This window comes from Mobula hypostoma, chromosome 5 (assembly GCF_963921235.1).
Source record: "Mobula hypostoma chromosome 5, sMobHyp1.1, whole genome shotgun sequence".
In the NCBI taxonomy this organism is placed as follows: domain Eukaryota; kingdom Metazoa; phylum Chordata; class Chondrichthyes; order Myliobatiformes; family Myliobatidae; genus Mobula; species Mobula hypostoma.
Genome location: NC_086101.1, coordinates 158326493 through 158350001, shown reverse-complemented (window position 1 = coordinate 158350001; position 23509 = coordinate 158326493). Strand labels below are relative to the sequence as shown.

Sequence of the window (23509 nt, the reverse complement as noted above, 5' to 3'; positions counted from 1 at the left end):
GTCCAAGGATACACATTGTATTGAAAGGATGGGCAGGAAGGCAGAATGGGTGGTGTGGCTCTGTTAGTAAAACAATGAACTTAAATCATTAGAAAGAGGTGACATAGTGGTGGAAGGTGTTGAGTCATTAGGGATAGGAACTGCAAGCATAAAAAGACTTTGCTGGGAGTTGTATACAGACCCCCCCGAAACAGAAGTGAGGATTCTTCCTATGGTGGTGCAGCCTAAGACCAAAGGACACAGCCTCAGAACAGAGGGGCATCCTTTTAGAATGGAGGTGAGGAGAAATTTCTTTAGCTGGAGGGTAGTGAATCTGTGGAATTCTTTGCCACAGGCACCTGTGGAGCCCAAGTCTTTATGTGTAGTTAAGGCAGAGGTTGATAGATCCTTGATTGGTCAGGGCATGAAGGGATACGGGGAGAAGGCAAGAGATTGGGGCTGAGAGGAGAATTGAATCAGCTATGATAAAATGGCAAAACAGACTCAATGGGCCAAATGGCCCATTTCTGCTCCTATATCTTATGGCCTTATGGCCTTTTCAGTTTATTGAGTTCTTTCCTGTGGGTAGGTGACCAGAACTGTATGTAATACTCCAAATCCGGCCTCAGCAACGTCGAATATAACATCTGTACTCCAGTATTCAATGCCCTGATTTATGAAGGCCAATGTGCCAAAAGTTCTCTTTGTATCCTATCTACCTGTGATGCCACTTTCAAGGGACTGTTGATCTGTATTCCCAGGTCCCTTTGTTCTACTGCATACCTCAGAGCCAAACCATTCACTGTGTAAGTCTTACAAAGGTTTGTCCTGACAAATTGCAACACCTCACACTTGTCTGCATTAAGTTCCATCTGCCATTTTTCCAGCTGGTCCAGATCACTTTGCAAGCTTTGATAGCCTTCCTCACTGTCCGCCATGCGTCTAATATTGGTGTCATCCACAAATTTGATGATCCAGTTTGCGACATTATCATCTAAGTCTTTAATATACAGTAGCTGATAAACAAAAACGGACCCAGCACTGATCCTTGCAAAGCCAATGTTGATTCCAGTTGACCACTTCATTCTGAATGACATCCCAGGTGATCTAAGCCTCCCAAGTGGAACTTGGTGAAGAGCGTTGCTAATGTCCATATATTACAAATGCTGTAATACATTCACAGCTTCAAGAAACTGTATTTAGATATTGCAAAAACACTGTTGTCAATATGCAGGAGCGTGGGATGATCCCACTTCTTTTTCTGATGCAGGCCCTCAGGATTGAGGATGACTTGCTTTCACTCGGTTTTGTGGGTTCAGAGGTAGCTGATGAGGGCAGTGCGTGGACCATAGCCTCATCATTAGATGGACATGGTGCTGGGTGGGTTGAATGTGAGGAGGTCTGATCTTCTGCTGCTTACACACAGATTTCCCATGCATGGCATGCGGTTTCTCAATGCCATCTCCTTCCCTAAATGAGCAGACATGGGCCAAAAATTCCCAGGAGATGAAGGAATATTGCATTTCCTCAGAGGAGTTTTTGAGCACGTCCTTGAATCTTTTCTTCTGCTTGCCTGTTAATATTTTCCCATGACAGAGCTTAGAATAGAGAGTACATTTCTAAACACTGGTGTTGTGAATGCATACGATGTGCCAATAGACAATAGGTGCAGGAGTAGTCCATTCGGCCCTTCGAACCAGCACCGGCATTCACTGTGATCATGGCTGATCATCCACAATCAGTATCCAGTTCCTGCCTTATCCCCTTAACCTTTGATTCCGCTATCTTTAAGAGTTCTATCCATCTCTTTCTTGAAAGCATCCAGAGACTTGGCCTCCACAGCCTTCTGGGGCAGAGCATTCCATATATCCACCACTCTCTGGGTGAAAAAGTATTTCCTCAACTCCGTTCTAAATGGCATACCTTTATTCTTAAACTGTGCCTCTGGTTCTGGACTCACCTATCAGCGGGAACATGCTTCCTCCCTCCAGCGTGTCCAATCCCTTAATAATCTTATATGTTTCAATAAGATCCCCTCTCAGCCTTCTAAATTCCAGAGTATACAAGCCCAGTCGCTCCAATCTTTCGATATATGACAGTCCCACCATCCCGGGAATTAACCTTGTGAACCTACACTGCACTCCCTCAATAGCAAGAATGTCCTTCCTCAAATTTGGAGACCAAAACTGCACATAGTACTCCAGCTATGGTCTCACCAGGGCCCCAGTATAGCTGCAGAAGGACCTCTTTGCTCTTATACTCAATTCCTCTTGTTATGAAGGCCAGCATGCCATTAGCTTTCTTCACTGCCTGCTGTACTTGCATGCTTGCTTTCAGTGACTGATGTACAAGAACACCTAGATCTCGTTGTGCTTCCCCTGTTCCTAACTTGACTCTATTTGGATAACAATCTGCCTTCCCGTTCTTACCACCAAAGTGGATAACCTCACATTTATTCACATTAAACAGCATCTGCCATGCATCTGCCCACTCACCCAGCCTGTCCAAGTCACCCTGCATTCTCATAACATCCTCCTCACATTTCACACTGCCACCCAGCTTTGTGTCATCAGCAAATTTGCCAATGTTACTTTTAATTCCCTCATCTAAATCATTAATATATATTGTAAACAGCTGCGGTCTCAGCACTGAACCCTACGGTACCCCACTGGTCACCACTTGCCATTCCGAAAGAGACCCATTAATCGCTACTCTTTATTTTCTGTCAGCCAGCCAATTTTCAATCCATGTCAGTACCCTGCCCCAATACCATGTGCCCTAATTTTGACCACTAATCTCCTATGTGGGACTTTATCAAAGGCTTTCTGAAAGTCCAGGTACACTACATCCACTGGCTCTCCCTTGTCCATTTTCATAGTTACATCCTCAAAAAATTCCAGAAGATTAGTCAAGCACGATTTCCCCTTCGTAAATCCATGCTGACTCGGACAATCCTGTTACTGCTATCCAGATGTGTCGTATCCAGATGCCCTACCCAACATAGCTAACCAGCTGAGGCTAATCAGGGTCTTAATGATGAGGATTTGATCTTGGAGAAGAGGCTGACCGTAGTTTGTTTATTCTTCAATGAATTTAGAAGAAACAGTGGAGATATTTTTCCACTGCCTTGAGGTTTCTGCTGCAGGCAGTTCATGTCTTAGAAGCTTTGAGCGGGAGAGGGATCACCGCCGCCAGATGCAATATGCCAGGTCTGATATCATAATCTTCAATTACTATTTCCCTCAATCTACCAAAAGCTGTGTTGATATATTGTAGGCAGTGAGATTTAGATCAGTGATGTCTTGAGAGGTGACCTGAGATATTGAAAGTGGGCCAAGTTTTGCAGAATCTCATCATAAAACTTTACTGTTTTGGGGGCAGCAAGGTTCAGCAAGATCAAGCCAACAGAGGACCTTGATTGTGGAGGTGTCACGTGCAATGACCGTCCTCTCGCAACCTTCAGTGAACAAGTTGCCGTCTTAGCAGTTCAGCCTCCAAAAGTGTAAACCTGCAAGAGTCCTCTGCACGTTGCAGCTTGACTACTGAGGTTCAGTTAGTTGCTATTGGTTGAACAGGCTTCCTTTAGTTCTGAAGATTATCTCTGTTCTAATGGGAAGGTTGTGGGAGATAAGCTGCAAGAAAGAAAGAGAATTAAATCATCAGCACTGACAGAGGGCATTTAGCTCATCATGTAAGTACCAACTATTTGAACAGATAGCAACACAAGAAAGTACAGTGGATTCAAGTTAATTGGGCGATCAGTTAACTGAGGCAGCTGCTTATTTGGGACAACTCTTAAAGAACAAAAACAGATCAAGAAAATAGCTGGGATTCCCTTAATTTATTTGGGACTCTATGCATCAGTCAGTTACTGCACTTGTGTGGCTGTTAGACTCTACACTGTGGACTCTACACAGTTGCTTCAGATGTGTGCTTTCGTGTTACGTTATCTATTTTGGCTTACAGGTGCCAATTCAAAAAGCAGCGATTTTTGATAATTTAAAAAAAAATTTTGACTTTTAAAATGTTTTTGAGACCCTTGCCACAAAAAGATTTAACACTGGCCAAAATGAAATACCCACTGGACCAAATTAAAAACCATCTGCCTAACATCATTGCCAGAGTTAACTGGAGTGCCGAAATCTACAATTGCACGCTTGGTTCATCAGCAAGATAGACTGCAAGAAGAATGGGCATTATGTGAGGGACAACAGGGAACATCCCAAAAACGGAAGTGTGAAGGTAAGGATCTAGATGTTGAAGAGGCCCTCAATCAATGATTTCCATTGTAACCGGATGATACGTACATGTCAGTGGACCAATATTAAAAGACAAGTCAGGGGAGCTAGCTAGGAAGCTGGGTCATGAAGACTTTAAGGCAACAGATGGTGGGTTGACTAGATGGAAATGTAAGCACCAGAATAAATTCAAGAAAGCACACGGTGAAAAAGGTAGTGCTGATGCTAAAAATGCAGAAACATGGAAATCTACAAAACTCCTGAACTTCCTTCAAAAATTTTGTGCAGTTGATATCTATAATGCCTATGAAATAGGCCTCTTTTTATCATGCCATGCTGGATGGTTCCCTGTGCTACAAGCACACAAAACCATCAAGTTCCAAGAAAGCAATGGTTGCATAACTGTGTTCCGTTGTTCAAATATATCAGGAACTGATAAAAAGAAATTGTTGTTTATTGGGAAAAGTGTTAAACCTCGATGCTGCAAGGGTCCAAGAAGGGATAATTTGCTCGTCAAGTGCTGTGGCAGCATACACTCGAATTCCTCCATCGGTAGACATTACGAACTAATACAGTTACATAGTACTGCAATAATATTGGTAGTGTTCTAAATTGTTCTGCATTTCATTTAAATACTTAATTTGCTATTCAAACAGTAGTTTGTTTTTTCTACCTTTTTAACCAGATAATTTGGGCAGCCGCTTAATTGGGCCAAAATGTACTGGTTCTGATATGTCCCAATTAACCAGAATTAGTTGTACATAGAACGTAGAACAGCACATCACAGTACAGGCCCTTCGCCCCATTACGTTGTGCCAAACCTTTTAACCTACTCCAAGATCAATCTAACTCTTCCCTCCTGCAAAGCCCTCCATCTTTCTTTCATTCATGTACCTATTTAAGAGTCTTTTAAACATCCCCAATGTATCTGCCTCCACCACCAACCCAGCAGTGCATTCTACACACTTACCAGTCTCTGTGTAAAAAACCTACCTCTGATACTTCCCCTGTACTTTCCTCCAATTGCCTTAAAATTATGCCCTCTCATATTCGCCATTCCCACCCATAGAGTTGATAGGTGCTGGCTATCCACTCTATGAAGAGCTGGAGTAGGCCACTAGCAGCCCCCTGCCCAAGCCTGCCCCACTATCCATTATGATCATGGCGGATCTATGTTAGCCTCAACTCCTCTTTTGTGCCAGTTCCCTTTATCCTTTAATTCTCCCATATTTCAGATACTTATCTATCCCCACCTCAAAAATGCTCTGATCTCCACTACCTTCTAAAGCAGAGAATTCACTGTCCTCTGAGAGAAGACATTGTTGCACACCTCTCTTAACTGACTGGTCCCTTATTTTGTAGCTTATCCACTCGATCATGATTCTCCCACGAGCAAAAATATCTCAACATCTACTTTGTCAATCTCCTTTACGATCTTATATGTTTGAATAAGATCACTCCTCATTCTTCTATATTCCCAAGGAATACAGACCCAAATTTGATAGCCTGTCATGATAGCCTCATCCCAGGAACTACTGCCAACAATGCTGGTCTATCCTTTTGAGGTAAGAGAATCAAAACTGAGAACCGTATTCAAGGTGTGGCCTCGCCGTCAGTCTGCAAAAAAATCTCCCTATTCCTAAACTCCTTACCCTTCACACTGAAGACCAACATGCCCTTTGTCTTCTTAACTGCTTGCTGGACCTGTCTGCAAACTGTTTGTGACTTACGCCTGAGAATACTGAGATCCCTCTGAACTTGAAAGAACTGACTAATTAGCACAACTCTCCTGCTTTCACCACAGCCCTAACTTTCTTTTCCGACCTGAAATACTTACTTGCATCACTACAACACACTGAATAAAGATTTGGTACATACTTTGGTTCTGCGATTACAAAGAAGAACACAATTTGTCACAACAGCAGATACTGCGAAGGTGTCTGGGTGCTCTCGCGGCAGGCAGCTGAAAGAAGATGGCAATTACACACATGAGGATGCACACATTCCAGCCAATTAAGGTTTCTTTGTCATTTGTCGTTTTGTTTCAATCTTGTCAAGTCTTGATTGAAGCACTGTGACGATGGTGCTCCTTATTTACCTTAGTTAACATTCTGGGAAAGAAGACTAGTGATTTAGATAGATATTGTTAAAGGACTGGTATTAATTTAGCTCTAGTTTATTGCTTTTGAGCTGCAGTGATGCTGTTAGTGTCTAATTAGTAGTCTAGTGTTTATTATTTTCCTTTGTTCCGTACAGTTTTTACTAAAACACAGCAAACTGTTCATTCCGTGTCTGTGGCTCTCCCTCTGCACTTGGGACATCACTGAACTCCTGTAAGCAAGATTAGATAATCAAAATGGACCCAGCGGAGAGACAACAGCTGAAATCGGCCCCGAATGTTGTTGGTTAGGTGGTAGAGAAGTTAAGAGCAGTGGAGGCTGGGTAGGGAGAAGTGACTTTCGCAATGCGATAACTACTCTCAAGTGGTTAAGACCAGCCCAAGATGGAAAAACAGATGTCCACACTTGCAACAATCTTTCAGCAACTCAGAACTGACAGCCAGAATCAGGTGGCAGCCATACAACTCTCACTACCAATTTTCAGCAGTCCAATGCCAGGACAGCCCCACTTCCAGCACCGGCACCTCCCCCATCCGCCTCTATTGTAGTCTCATCAGCCTCAGCCCCTAATGCCCCAATTGCCTTGGCTGCTTCTGGACCTGAATCGAGTATTTCTCCACCAGGCAGATACTTCTGTCAGCCCAATGGCTGCAGGAACTTTATTACCCAGTGTGAGCTAACTTTCCAAGCCCGGCCTGGTCAGTTCAGTGATGATGCATGTAAACTGGCATACGTGGTGAATCTCAGACACTTAGACGGACCCTCACGAAGCCTGTTTAGTGCCCATTGAGGACAAGGTTCTCTTGCGGCCCAATCTTTCCAGCAATTTGTAGTCAAGTTTAAGAGAGTGCTTGGTCATCCAGTACAGGGTCAGGAGGCTTCCCACCAACTCCTGGACTTGCACCAAGGGAGAGGGTCTGTCAGAGACTATGTAGTAAAGTTCTGTGCTCTTTTGGTTGAGATGAGGTGGAACGAGCAATCTCTCATCACTGCTTCTCAGGGTGGCCTGTGCACAAAGGGCTGGCATGAGATCAGAGTGCGTGATGAACAGGACAGCTTGGATGACCTGATAAATCTGGCCATTTAAATAGCCAACCAGGCAGAGAGAGAATGCCCGAGCCTCAGGTTGCCACCTATCTTCACTCCCTCTCTCATCACCCAGCATACAGTCCGCAGAGGAACCCATGAAGGTGCGGAGCTTGCACCTATCTCAAGAGGAACAAGATTGCCTTAGAAGAACAGGCTGCTGCCTCTACTGTGGCTTTTCAGGACACCTCTGCTTCCAAGCACCCAGTAGCAGAGAAGAATCCTCAGTAAGAAGGAGAATTCTAATGGGTGAATCTATCTGCAAGCATCTTCCCCTAATCAAATAATACTCCCAGCTTCCCCGCCGCTGGAGTCCCAGACCCATGTGCTTCAGGCACTTACTGACTCCAGGACAGCTGTGAATCTCTTGGATATCTTTCTGGTTCAAAGATGAGGAATTTCCACTCAACAATTGAGAGAGAATATTGATATCAAGGCTCTGGATGGTCTAGCTTACCAGTAGGGCTGGGCTTCTTTTTTGTGAGTATGAATGATGACACTCTGTTCCTGCATTGATTACCGGCCCCTCAACAACATCACAGCGAAGAACTGCTACCCTCTTCCCCTGCTTGCCAAATTCTCTAAGATAAATCTGTGCAATGCTTACAACCTGATTCGGATCCGAGAAGGGGACAAGTGGAAGACAGCATTCAACAGTTCCACTGGCCATTATAAGTACCTTGTGATGCCATTTGGTCTGGCCAACACCCCTGTTGTTTTTTGGACCCTGATCAATGCACTAAGACATGTTGAATCTATTGTTTTTGTCTATTTGGACGATATTCTTATCTATTCCTGCTCTCACCAGGACCACACCCAGCAGGTCTGGAAAGTTTTCAGATAGCTCCTCAAGAATAAACTTTATGCTAAGTTCAAGAAGTACGAGTTCCACGAACAGCAGCTGTCATTCTTGGGCCACATCCCCACCTCTTCCATTGTTCAAATGGACTAATGTAAAGTTCAGGCAGTCACAAAGTGGCCCAAACCATCTATAGTCAAACAAATGAGGCGCTTCATTGGGTTTGAGAACTTTTATCACCGCTTCATCAGAAACTTCAGTTCCATTATGGCTCCCATAAATGTCCTCACCATGAAACCGTCTGCAGGGTTCCATTAGACAAGTGAAGCAGACCAAGCACTCTCAGAGCTAAAGCAACACTTCACCACTGCCCCAGAGCTGCACCATCCAGACCCTAACCATCTGTTCATCGATGTTGGCATTGGAGCTGTACTCTCCCAACACTCTTCAGTAGATAACCTGCTGCCCCTGTGCTTTTCTTTCACATCACTTGACTCTTGGAGAATGTAGCAATGTTGTTGGGAACTGAAAACTGCTGACTGTCAAGGGGGCCCTGGAGGCATGGTGACACTTGCTGGAGGGAGCAGAGCACCCCTTTCTGATATCGACAGATCACAAAAACTTCTACTTTCGTGACACTAAGAGACTCAACTCCCATCAAGGACGTTGGACTCTCTTCATCGCCTGGATTAATTCTACCCTTACCTGCCGTCCTGGCAACAAGAACACCAAGGCTGATTCTCCCTCCCACTAGGTTGACACCTCAGAAGACAACGCCACTCCACAGCCCATCGTTCCCCACACATGCAGAGCTGCTGCAGTGATTTGGGGAATAGAAGTAGATGTCAAGGCTGCCCAATAGTCAGACCCAGGCCTAGGTGGGGGACCTCCCAACCGGCTGTTTGTCTCTGTCGCTGTGCATCTCAGAGTGCTGGAGTGAGGTCACTCTTCCCATCTGGTTGGCCACCCAAGGATTCAATACACCCTGGCATTTATAAAGAGATAATTTTGGTGGCTGTCTATGTCCCAAAATGTCCATGACTTCCTGTCTGTCTCTGCCTCCCCCACCTGTGCCCAGAACAAGATGTCAGTACCCTACCTGCTGCCTGTGCCTTGTGCCCCTGGTCCCACCTCTTTTGATAACAGCATTTTACATGGTATCAGAACTCACTGAGAAAACTGAAGTCAAGTGCTAATGTCATACCCCATACAAAGGAAGACGGTTTCAATTTCTGGACATAAATAATTCCAGTTTTAGATTAGATTAGATTCAACTTTATTGTCATTGTGCCGAGTACAGATACAAAGCCAATGAAATGCAATTAGCATCTGACCAGAAGTGCAAAAGAATAGTATTATTTACAACATAACTGCGAATAAAAAGTAAGTGCTACAGCACGCAAATATAAAAGTACTGAGATAGTCCAATATGGGTGCAATACTGCTTGGCACTATGATGTGAGGTTCAGAAGGGTCACAGCCCCAGGGAAGAAGCTCTTCCTGAGCCTGCTGAAGTAATATCAGTTTTAGATATTACTTCAGAAGTTCCTCAGGACAGTGTCCTGGTTCCAAAAATATTCAGTTCCTTTATAAACTGCTTTTCCATGTCCACTCTATCCAGGCCTTTGAGTATCCGTACTTTTCAATGAGATCCTCCCTCATTTTTTTGAACTGCATCGAGTACATGCCCAGAGACATCAAACATTCCTCATGTGTTCATTCCTGAGTTCAATTTTATGAACCTGCTTTGGACCGTCTCCAAGGCTAGCACATCCATCCTGAGGCGTAGAACCCAAAATTACTCTGAAATCCTGCTTTATCTCTGACTTCTGAATTTTCTCCCCATTTAGAAATTCTTCCTACCAAAGTGCACAACCCACTCATCCTGACACTGTATTCCATTGGCCACTTCACCCAACCTATCCAAGACAGCATGAGTCCCTTCAGTAAGATACTGAAGGAAGTCAATGGGCCTGGCAGCATTAGTGACAGGAAATGAACAGTTGATATTTCAGGTCGAGTCCCTTCATCTGGACTTAAAGATATCCAGGATCAAGAATTGGCAAGCAATAAGTGGGGCAAGGCAATGCGCAGATGGAGGAACAGAGAGTGGAAGCAGGGAGGTGATAGATGGAGGGAATGATAGGGTCTTTTAAGAGACTGCTTGACGGCTACATGGAGCTTAGAAAAATAGAGGGCTATGGGTAAAGCCTAGGTAGTTCTAAGGTAGGGACATGTTGAGCACAGCTTTGTGGGCCAAAGGGCCTGTATCGTACTGTATGTTTTCTATGTAACAAGGGGCTGTAGATGATGGAACCTGATAGGAAGGGAAGGTGGGCATGGAAGCAAATAATGGAGAGGGGTAGGGAAGATGGGAATGGTGAGAGGGAAAGGACTTTGTGGAAGGGGAGTTGGTAGATGAGGGGAAAGAACTAGGTGATGGGGGGGGTGAGTGCAGGAGATAAAAAAGAGATAAATGGGGTGCAGTTTTCCTGATATTAGAGAATTCAATATTCACACCATTGCATTGTTGACTGTCCAAGTGGAATAGGAGGTACGGTTCCTTTTGTTTGGTCTTGGCCTCATCCTGATAGAGGACAGACATGTTGGTGTGGAGATGAGGACAGGAATTAAAATGGCAGTCAACCAGAAGATCCAGTTGGCTATGGTGGACAAAGTGTGTCTGTGTCTTTTGCTTTTCTCTTTTCTTTTTCTCTATTTTTTTTCCATATAGCTCGAGTTGATAACACTAAGATCTGTATAGCCCCAATTAAAACTCTAGGTAACCTGCTGATTGTTATGATGTCAGGGAAACATCCAAGCCCTGGAGAGCAAGTAGATCCCAGCATGCATTACACCAGATTGACTAATTTGCATATACTTTACCTTAGAGATCGTACACAAGAGATCATCCTAAAGAGCATCGAGCTGCTTCTCGAAACCTGGCAGCGCAGTATACAGTTTGATCTTTAGCAACTCGATTTGGTAGGATCCCTATTGTCTTAAAATTTGTACAGGAATTTTCTGTTACTCAGAATTCTTGGTGGGGCCAGTCTGGTCGATTTTCTAGTCTATTACTTGTAATTGCAATTAGTACTCCAACACACTGTTCATTTTTTAAGATGTTACATAGTAGTACAATAAATTTTTCCAGTCAACCTGATAAGTTTACTGGGAATGTGGGAAAAAGTGTCCTGGTGAGCTTAAAGAGAGTCCAGAAATCAGGGTCCCGTTGTGTTTCAAGAAAGTGCGGGAAACAAAATTTTCTGAGTTTCAAGGTAACATGGTAAAACAGAGCCTTTGGGAATTAAAGAAAAACATGTGAATCGGGGTTCTGGTGTGTTAAAGGGAGCACAGAAACCGGAGCCTGTGTGTTCAAGAGAGCACAAGAATCTGGATCCTATTCCTTAAAAGAGGGCACGAGAACTGGGACCCTGATGTGTTGAGGACAACAGAGTCCACACTCTCTGTGTTTAAAGGGAGTGCAGGAATTAGGTCCCCAGGGTCCTGCTTCGTTAAAGAGAAGGAAAGAACCAGGGACCCAGTATGTCAAAGGGAATGCACAAACCAGGAACCCGGCATGTTAGAGGGAATGCACAAACCAGGGACCCGGTATTTTACAGGGAATGCACCAATCAGGGACCTGGTATGTTAAAGGGAATGCAGGAACCAGGTACCCAGTACGTTAAAGGGAATACACAAGTCAGGGACCTATCATGTTAGAGGAAATGCACAAATCAAGGATTGGATATGTTAAAGAGAGTGCAGGAACAAGGGACCAAGTGTGTTAAAGGGAATGCAGGAACTAGGGATTAGATATGCTAAAGAAAATGCAGGAACGAGGAACTGAGTATGTTAAAGAGAAAGCTTGAAACAGGGACATGGTATGTTAAAGGGAGCACTGAAACAAGAGCACCAATTTTTAAAGGGACAGGTTGTCTTAACAGCAGTGCAAGAACCAGGGTCCAGTTTGTTGAAAGAACGCGTTGTCTTAAAGGGAGTCCTGAAACCAGGGTCCCAGTGTGTTGAAGAGAGTATAGGAACAGAGGCCCAAGTGTGTTAAAGGGAGTATAGGAATCTACACCCAATGAGCCATATACTGAACCATTAGGATTGCTGAATAATCAAAGAGCAGAGTATTGGAACATTATTTGATTACCGTGCCTTTAATTGCTCCCCCTTTATGTAGACCTTCAATAATCAATGTTTTGTACCTAGTGTTTTGTTCACTGAAATAGGAAGGATTGTTTAGTGAGCAAGTTTACTCAAGGTGAATTGGAAAGGCTGTAAGTGGAGATAGGATTTAATTTATCTGGATTAATGAAACTATGAGTAACAAGTTTATCAAGAAGGGTATTGTGAACAACACCTTAAATCTTCTTTAAATGTTCTGAAGGCTTTTCTCACTGATAAAAGCCCTGTACCCTAATATTGATCTGTTCAGCTTTTGTGCTGGTAGAACTATTGAGATTCTCCAATCCTCCATGAATGATTACTTCATCCCACAAGGTTCCCCTGATACGGTTTGAACTTTATTTATTGCATTCCATTTTGTTTGTTGTCTGAGTCTGTCGATCTACTTTTAACAGTATTGTGCACGTTTTAAAATCTTGCAGCTTTATTGATTTTGTTTAGAACATATAGTTCATGCATACGTCCTTCTGTAACCTGTATATGCTTCATGACAAAGGAAGCATGTTATTTCGCAGTTGTTTTACTAAATTAAAACAAAATCCATCCCAGAAACCATGCTCACCACTTGAATTTACATTGCCTCCATTTTGCAATCTTTATTGCCATCAGAACATGTTGTATCTCCAGAGCATTCGTTAAAATAAATTAGCATATACAAAGAGCTTATTCTCACTTGTTAAGGTGGTATATTCGATTAGTTCTTACCAACAGAAGTGTGGGTGGCTTAATTATATTGTATGTGCTGATAGAAGATGTTGCTATCAGAATCTGCCACCTTCCCCAACACAGAAAAATGAAACACTGCTGTGTCAGTGCATGAAGTGCTCCAATACTTCCCAATCAAATATTTTCACTGCAATGTTTGAAGGCACTGTTATATTTCCTTATTTATATGCAAAAATTGGCCCTTAAGATAGATAACAAGCATCTGCCTAGCCTAAGGATGTGTTCAAAGCAACAATCTGTTAATTCTAATGTGGTAGAGCTCAGTTGCCAAAAGGATATTTGTCTAAAAATAACTATCACTGACAGTATTCAAAAATTCAAATGTCAGTGGTTCTGAGAAAATTGAAGGTGACAAATTCCATTGGAGAAAAATACTGTTTCCTATGTTTGAAAATGGCTTAAATCAGGTGAGTTTTCAAACACTCGCATTACATCTGATTTTCTTTTATTGACGATGACTGAAGCTTTTAAAAAAATATTGAACATATTTAGTAAGGAGTTTTGATACTGTTCGTATATATTTAGATTGGCTGTATTTTTTAAAATTTCAGTGATTGTGATTTTGAGATTGATCTGAAATTTGCTTTGCCTTTTTGGTCACTGTAACTCAGCTGCAAATCTGTTGGGTACAGCTGTGGAATCTTCACTTCATTTTTCTGCATTTTGGCCTAACGCTGAGTTTCCATTGTTCTTGGCTGGAATAGAGCCTCTGAAATTGGATAAATACAGCCTAGGGCTCATATAGTGAGGATGTACAGCTTGTTTATCATTCATTTATTGTTCACTATTTATTTATATATACTTGTCTCGTAAGGAAACAACAATGCCCTTGAATGTAAAATCATACAATAAGTGATGAATACAGTCCAGTCCATCATGGGAAAGGCCCTCCCTGCCATTGAGCACACCTACACAAAACATTGTCACAGGAAAGAAACAACCATCATCAGGGACCTCTGCCACCTAGGACATTCTCTCTTCTCGCTGCTGCCTCAGGCTCACCCACAACCATCAGGCTCCTGAACCAAAGGGGATAAATGCATTTGCCTGATCATTGACATGTTCCCACAACCTATGAACTCACTTTCAAAGACTCTTCATGTCATGTTCTCGATTTAATGGTTATTTATTTTTATTAGTATTTCTTTCATTTTGTATTTGCACAGTTTGTTGTCTTTTGCACATTGATTGAATGTCCGAGTTGGTGCAGTCATTCATTGATGGTTATTAGATTTATTGACTATGCCTGAAAGGAAATGAATCTCAGGGTTGTATACGGTGACATATATGAACTTTGATGGTAAATTTACTTTAAACTTTTGAACTTAAGCAGGGTATGAAGTTTGTGAGACATATGTGCCTTCCCATAGGATTCAAATGAAGCCAAGTGGATAGTCTAAGCCAGTGTCAATGCAGAGAACTTAGAATCAGAATTATTATCATTGAGGTACCACATTTGTCCCTACACCCCCTCCCTCACTACCATTCAGAGCTCCAAACAGACCTTCCAGGTGAGGTGGCATGTCACCTGTTGTGGTCTTCTGCTGTATCCAGTGCTCCCAGTGTGGCCTCTTGCTGTATCCAGTGTTCCTGATGTGGCCTCTTGTATATCGATAAGACCCAACGGAGATTGGGAGACCGCTTCATCAAGCACCTACACTCCGTCCTCCAGAAAAAATGGGATCTCCTGGTGGCCACCCATTTCAATTCTACTTCCCATTCCCATTCCAACATTTCTGTCCATGACTTCCTTTACTGCCACACTCAGGTTGGAGGAGCAACACCTTCTGGATAGCCTCCAACCTGATGTATGAACATCAATTTCTCGAACTTCCAGTTATTGCCCCCACCTCACCATTCCCCATTCCTATTTCCCTCTCTCACCTTATCTCCTTACATGCCCATCAACTTCTCTGGTGCTCCTCCCATCTTTTCTTTCTTCCATGGCCTTCTGTCCTCTCCTATCAGATCGTCCCTTCTCCAGCCCTGTATCTCTATCACCAATCGATTTCCCAGCTTTTTACTTCACCCCTCCCTCTCTCCCAGTTTCACCTATCACCTACTGCCTTGTACTACTTCTTCTCCTTCCCCCATCTCTTTACACTGACTTCCACTCTCTTTTTTCCATTTCTGATGAAGGGTCTCGGCCGGAAGCATTGACTGTTTACTTTCTTCCATAGATGCTGCCTGGCCTACTGAGTTCCTGCAGCATTTTGCGTGTGTTGCTTCTTTCCTGTATGTTGTGAAATTTGTTCTGTGGCGGCAATACAGTGCAATACATAAAATATACTATAAATTATAATAATGAGACTAGCGTCCATCATGAAGCTGGCGAAGTTTACAACCCTCTACAACTCTAAAGATAGTCAGAAAATTGTGGGGAAGGGTGGCTGCAGATACACCCTCACAGCACGGATTTATCCTCTCCATATTCCCATCACTTCCCATCTCACAGGTTCTACCGCTCATGTGCATGCTTCGCTGGCCAGTTAACCACCAATCCACACTCTTTTGGGGTGTGAGAGGAACCCAGAGCACCTATGTGTTCACAGGGAGAACGTGATAAATCCACACAGGCAGGACGGAACCTTGGTGGCTGGAGCTGTCCCACTGTGTTATCAGTAACAGTTCTACAACGAGCGCAATTCCCATTGAAGCAGCTCGAGTTTCGGGTCTGCATGTTACTTGCAGTGCCAAGAAGATGCAAAACCAAGATATGTTAGTCTTAATGAATGAGATTGCAATTCCAAGCACAAGATCTTAAAAATAATCAATTCCACCTCAACAAACTAGATAATTGAATTTTACTTGCAAATTCAAACTTCTGATACGATTTGGCCAATGCCCTGTGCTTTAGTAAGTCTATAGCTGTCACAGTTTCACAGGAGCTAATGACTTGGGACTAGGTGAATGGGTCTGACAAGAATTCTTAACATCATATACTCAAGTGGGTCTGTGATTCTTGGGGCACTAGAGGAGATGCCATTCTATGGATGAGGCTGCTTCATTTCTTCGATTCTGGGTGGCATACAGTATTCTCCATGAGATGCAAGATAATGGTAACAGCTAAAAAACAGGTCACTTCGAGTCATATAGGTTGGAAACAGGCCACTTGGCCTAATTGGTCGATGCTGATCAAGATTCCCATCTAACCTAGTCCCATTTGCCCATTTTTGACTCATACGCTTCTCAATGCTTCCTGTCCATATAACCCCCCCCCCCTTTAAATCAGGGGTTCACAACTTGGGGTCCACAGAATCCTTGCTTAATGGTTTTGCGCCATGGTGCGGAAGAGGTTGGGAACCCCTGTTTTAAATGTTGTTAATGTAACTGCCTCAACCATCTCCTCTGGCAGTTTGTTTCATCTGCTGACCAGTCTCTGAGTGGGAATAAGTTGCCCCTAAGTTCCTGTTCAATCTTTTTCCTTTCACCCTAAACCTATGCCCTCTAATTCTTGGTCCCAATTCTGGGAAAATGACTTTCCGTTCACCTTTTCTATGCTCCTGATGATTTTATGCACCTTTATAATATCACCCCTCATTCTCCTACACTCCTGTGAACAAAATCCCAACCTGCTCTGCTTTCTCCCTCAAGTCCCACAGGGTTTCTCAAGTCAAAGGAAACAATATTAATTTCTGAAGTAATTAAAAACAAATCTGAAGTTTGGCAATTATCAAATGAAGTCTCGTTACTCAGGATTGTCCTGGAGCATATCACATACCCTGAAATGTTCGTGAAATGCTGTTCCTAACGCACAGTGGGAGTGCAGAGGAGACACATTATGTCTCCCTATTTTATACCATGAGGTGCAGGCTAAGCCTAATACCTGGTTGGTCAAAATGGGATGGGAGTGGGGATGAGGGAAAAACAAGTGCCCCACATGTCCTGCTTTGCAGGCAAGAGCTGTGGATTGTATTGAAAAGTACTCAGACCTCTATGAGCTTGATATATGATGGGTACACAGAACTTCAGCTTCCAGAGAACATCCAAATGATTATATCTACTTCAGACAACTGGCTCATAGCATCACTCAGTGGGCAACATTCTGCTTCAGGTTACTAGCCCTTCTGTTAACATGTTCTTCCCTCCCTCATTAACAAAGACCTCCATCACACAACAGTTGCCCTTATTTTGTGCCTTAACCATTTTACTGGGAGATGTCAGAATCAGGTCATTTATAACTGGCCATTTCAATAATTTGGATTTGTGAGTAAGCTAGATGCTGGAATATAATTTGAAAGATCCATTGTAAATGACCTGGGCCATTTGATGACTGGGAAACATTGAGTGATTGTACGTTCTCCCGTGGCAGCTCAGGTCTTCTCCGGGTGCTGGGATGAGGCATTCCTGTAACTGACACTCAGAAAACTGGGGATGCTAGAAATTTGAACATAGGACATAGAACATTACAGCATTACAGTACCAGGCACTTTGGTCCACAATGTTGTGCCAACTCTTAACCTACTCTAAGAAATAACATGCAGGATAGTCAAAGGCATATCGGTGGACGTTGTGTACTTGGATGTTCAGAAGGCCTTTGGCAAGGTGTAATACATGAGGCTGCTTAACCAATTAAGAGAGCCCATGGTATTACAGGAAAGATACTAGCATGGTCAGAGGGTCGACTGATTGGCAGGAGGCATAGGGTGGGAATAAAGGGAGCCTCTTCTGGTTGGCTGCCAGTGACTAGTGGTGTTCCGCAGGGGTCTGTATTGGAACTGCTTCTTTTTTACACTATATGTCAATGATTTGGATGACAGATTTGATGGGTTGGTGACCAAATTTGCAGATGATATGAAGATAGGAGGAGGGTCAGGTAGTTTTGAGGAAGCAGAGAGGCTACAGGTGTAGAAGCTGGAATCAGTGCCAGGAAGTGTGTGGTCATGCACTTTGGTAGAAAAAATAAAAGCGTAGACTCTTTTCTAAATGGAGAGAAAATTTAAAAATCAGAAGTGCAAAGGGACTTGGGAGTCCTCATGCAGGTTTATCTAAAGGTTAATTTGCACGTTGCGTCAGTGGCTAGGAAAGCAAATGCGATGTTAGCATTCATTTCACAAGGAACCAAATTTAAAAGCAAGGATGTAATATTGTGAGCAGTTTTGGGCCTGTTATCTGAGGAAGGATGAGCTGCCATTGGAGAGGGTTCAAGGGAGGTTGATGAAAATGATTCTGGGATTGAAAGAGCATATGAGGAGCGTTTGGTGACTCTGGGCCTCTGCTCACTGGAGTTCAGAAGAATGAACGATGACCTAATTCGAACCTATTGAATGTTGAAAGGCCTCAATAGAGTGGATGTGGAGAGGATGTTTCCTATGGTGGGAGAGTCTAAGCCCAGAGGATACAGCCTCAGAATAGAGGGACGTCCTTTTGGAATGGAGATAAGGAGGAATTTCTTTACCAGAGAGTGGTGAATCTTTGGAATTTGTTGCCACGGGCAGCTATGAAGGACAAATCATTAGGTATTTTTAAGGCAGAGGTTTGATAGACTCTTGACCAGTCAGGGCATGAGGGGTTACGGGGAGAAGTCAAGAGATTGGTGCTGAGAGGCAAATGGATCAGCCATAATGAAATGGCAGAGCAGACACGATGGGCCAAATGGCCTAATTCTGCTCCTCTATCTTACGTTCTTAATCTAACCCTTACCTCGTACATGCCCCCCCATTTTCCTATCATCCATGTGTCTATCTAAGGGTTTCTTAAATAATGAGTTTCTAAAATGAAAACAGAAGTGCTGAAAATATTAAGTTGGTTAGGCAGCATTTGTGGAACGAAAAGCAGTTAGTGCTTACCTTTTGTCTCATGGTGCAGAAATAGCCGCTGGATATTTGAATGTGATGTCAGGCATGGCAGCTCATGTCATGCCCTTCAACCACCTCCCAGTGAACACCTGCAGGTTGCATTCTGCAACGGAGAGAGAAACCCCATCACACCAGGAGGCTGGCTCTGACAAGATCCATTCCTATTTAAGGCAGAAAGGAGAAGTGGAACAAGCAAATATGAAAAATAAATGAGAAATATCTTGTACCTTTGTGCAGGTAGTTTTGCTGAGGGTGGCTCTTGTAAAAGAGATAATTAGTTACTGTATATGTAATGTGACAGTTAAGATTCAGCCGACGGAAAAGTACTCTGCTGTTTCTTGAACACTGGGATTCATTACCTCGAGTACTGAATGAATTACTGGAAGCGGTTATTAATGTGTTTGTGCTGCATCAACCTTCCAGCCTGTAATTCTGCTTCATCTATTTTCTCACTCTCCTCATAGGCAGGACTGTAGCCCAGCAGTTAACGCATCACTTCTACAGTGCCAGCACAATCAACGTTGATTTGATTTAACGCAATGACGCATTTCACTGTGTTTCAATGTACATGTGACAAATAAAGGTAATCTTTCTCTCTTTCATCCTCCTCTACCTTGCCTTTTGCACATTCTGTTCATTTACTATCTGGTATTTCTGTCAGAAAATGAGTTGGACATAATTACTATTTTGGACCTTCTGCATCCCTATTGATACCAGTGATACAAAGGTTAATTTTATTGTCAAAATATGCATGTAAAATACAACCCTGATAGTCGTCTTCTCCAGGTAGCCATGAAATACACAAAAACAACCACGGAGGTAGTTGAAAGAAAAAACATTAACCCCTCCCTACGTGAAAAGGAAAAAGAAACAAAACTCACAAACCCCAAACCCCGCCCCACTAAAACTAACAGATTGCCCACACAAAAAAGAACGACAGTAACAGCAAACCCCCAACCCCCTCCCTTGCAACAGAAGGTGACAATAACATCAAGCCCCCCAACCCCCTTCCTTGTAGAAAAGAACAGGGACAATAGCATCAACCCCCCCCAACCCCTCTCTCATGCACAAGAACTAACAGATCACCCACACAGAGAAAAAAAACAATCAAACCCCAAATCCCTAACCCCTCCCTCTCACAAAAACTCCAGTCCATCAGTTGCCAACACGAAAGAAAACACAGAAAACTGAAGGAGAGCAAAATAACCTACAGTCCAATAGTCAGATAAATGTTAGATTTCAAAAACATCCTCCCATCAGAATTGAACGCCATGAAGAGTGACCGCCATACCGCTGACCTGTGACCTTCCGAATGCCTCAATTGTGAAATGTCCTTCAAATGTTGTAACTGCACCTGCCTCTACCACTCACTTTGTCAGCTTGCTTCACACACCCGTCACCCTCTGTGTGAAAAACCTGTTCCTCAAACAATTGCCTCTGCTTTGGAAACCCAAATAGTGCAGAACCTACTGTTCCTGCTAAAGGCCAGTGCGTCCGTGTGTTTAGATTCAGCTGCTATTTCACAGTTTATCAGGAAACTTATTAGCCGTGGGTGGATGGAGAATTCCTGTTCTCTCTACGGCCATCTCACAGAGGATCATATACCTCATCTTTTGAATACTTTGGGCAATATGAAGAATATAACACAAGCGATTCTGCAGATGCTGGAAATCCAGAACAACACACACAAAATGCTGGAGGAACTCAGGAAAAGGATCTTGGCGATTGTAAGGATGACTTACAGCAGATTGAAAAGCTTGAGCATATAGACATTAAGAAAGAGGATATGCTGGAGCTTTTGGAAAGCATCAAGTTGGATAAGTGTCTGGGACCGGATGAGAGGTACCCCAGACTACCATGGGAGGTGAGAGAGAAGATTGCAGAGCCTCTGGCAATGATCTTTGCATCATCAATGGGGACAGGAGGGGTTCCAGAGGATTGAGGGTTGCAGATGTTGTTCCCTTATTCAAACAAGGGAGTAGAGATAGCCCAGTGAGTCTTACTTCAGTGGTTGGTAAGTTGACGGAAAAGATCCTGAGAGGCAGGATTTATGAACATTTGGAGGGGCATAATATGATTAGGAATAGTCAGAGTCAGGTTGTGCTTTACGAGCCTGATTGAATTTTTTAAGGATGTGACTAAACACATTGATGAAGATAGAGCAATGTATGTACTCTATATGGATTTCAGCAAGGCATTTGATAAGTACCCCATGCAAGGTTTATTGAGAAAGTAAGGAGGCATAGTTTTAAGGTGCTTGGAAGTAGGTACAGAGGAGATGTCAGGGGTAAGTTTTTTACGCAGAGAGTGGTGAGTGCATAGGATGGGCTGCTGGCAACGGTGGTGGAGGAGGAAATTATAGGGTCTTTTAAGAGACTCCTGGATAAGTACATGGAGCTTAGAAAAACAGAGGGCTATTTGTAACCCTAGGTCATTTCTAAAGTTAGTACATGCTTGGCACAGCATTGTGGGCTGAAGGGCCTGTATTGTGCTGTAGGCTTTCTATGTTTCTAGGTCAGGCAGCATCTATGGAAATGAATAAACAGTCCAAGTTTCAGGTTGATGCCCTTTTGTTTATTCATTTGCATTGATGCTGACTGATCAACATTTCATGTGTGTTAATAAAGAATTTAATTTTGGTGATGCTTGGAAGCTGGGCCATTAATACATTGTAGTGTTTCTATGGTTGGGATCTGCCTGAGCAAATACCAGAATGGAAGTTCATTGGAACATACAAGATTTCTTGTAGTCCCATATCACAATGGATGGCCAGAGGAACTTTTCCCCTCTACCTTAGTAAAGGGTGCCTTTTTTCCCAGCAGTCACACATCTTCCCTTTTATTCCATCTTGTTGTTTTTATTGCTGAACCTCCCAGATACTTCCCCTAGGCTTTAGGGCCTAGAGATTGCCAGCAGGCATTGGGCTCCATTAAGCTTATTGGCTGAGACAACAGGACCTCGGTGCAGAATTATGTTCATTTACGTAAGGATATGATTAGCTTGAGAGGGCACAGAGAAGATTCACAAGAATGTTGCTGGAACTGAAGGGGCTGAGACTACTTTCTCTGGAGGAAAAGAAGTTGAATTAGGAGGGTAGGGGAATCTAAAACAGGAGGGTATCGGTTTAAGATGAGAAGGGAAAAATTTATAGAGGGCCTGAGGAGCAAGTTTTTCACACAGGGTATGTGAAGCAAGCTGACAAAGCGAGTGGTAGAAGCAGGTGCAATTACAGCATTTAAAAGGCATTTGGACGGCTACATAAATAGGAATGGTTTAGAGAGATATGAGTTAAACACAATCAAATAGAATTAGTGTAGATACACTCCTTGGTCAGCACCGATGAATTGGGCCGAAAGGCCTGTTTCTATGCCGCATAATTCAATTACTCTATAGTTATGGTGTCAGAGATGGCATCCGTTGGCATATCTCTCCACACCCCAGCATTTAGCTCAAAAGTTAATGAGGACAACATCTCATTTATCATTCTTTGGATTTTGAATACAGTAATAACATTCAGTTTTTTCCAAAGAGAAAATTCCTGTCACCTTTTATATTTGAATAAAGTGAAGAACGTTGATTAGAGCTTGTTTGGTTCACATAATCACAAGAAAAGGATCGGGTGAAAACTATGGGAACAGCCCAGAAAGGTGGCACATGAGGGGAACTAGAGAGTACGCTTATAAACAGTGTTTTCATAAAGGTGGGCAACCAGCAGGATTCTGCAACATTCCTTGCTGGGACCTTTATCTGTGAAACTTACTATGAGTGGGGCCAGACAAGACGTGGTCAAGCTTGCAGATGATTCTAAAACTGGGGCAGCGCTGTTTAAGAAAAAAGAGCAGACAGATGGAAAGCATGGAACTAGAGTACCAAGCTGACAAAAGATGTTGAGTACTGTGGTTCAATGCGGATGATAAGGCTGGGACAAGAAACCGGTGGAAGTGTATTATGAATGGTGATAAATGACAGTATTCAACACAGGAAGGAGATGTGGGATTAGGCAGGAATTCTTTGCTGAATCCACAAACAGTGAAATGGATTACCATGGTTAGGGAAAGGAATTTGACCCACTGATTTACAGAAGACTGTGGTCACCCAGAATAATTGCATGATTCTATTATCCTAGTTTTCTGATACTTCACAGCTCATTTGCTAAAGTTTCAGCAGCTATGAAAGTTCACCCTGAATATCTGGTAACAATGAAGTCAACAGAACCTGAGGTTTAAAAGTAGAAGGGTAATCAGAAGCCATGGTAGAGCAGAGAATTTGTTAGGGGCATTGATTAAAGCAGTTGTCATTATTGCCCCTTAATGTGTCGAAAGATGTTTTTTGGGATGTTAAGGGAACTGATGTTGTTTTTGAAATACAAGGTTGATAAGCCTCTTATACAGGCCTCCACAGTGAAAGAATTTCCTTACTGTAAGAAACCTCTGAGGTAGATGAGAGGCTGCCTCTGTTCCTGCTCCAGAGACACTAGACATGAACATAGGACAAAAGAAATATTAAATCACCAATGATTACATAGAAAATAGCTGTTTATAATTAAATACACACAGAAAAACAACAGGA

General features: G+C 43.0%; 1 long non-coding RNA gene across 1 annotated transcript in view; it reads left to right on the top strand.

The window, feature by feature from the left end:
* The window catches only part of LOC134346323 (uncharacterized), a 50458-nt gene that overhangs the window by 11930 nt on the left and 15019 nt on the right, over positions 1–23509 (top strand). Inside the window, exon 2 of the long non-coding RNA XR_010017906.1 lies at positions 19405–19523. This is a non-coding gene — a long non-coding RNA (uncharacterized LOC134346323). The remainder of the gene's footprint in view (positions 1–19404; positions 19524–23509) is intronic.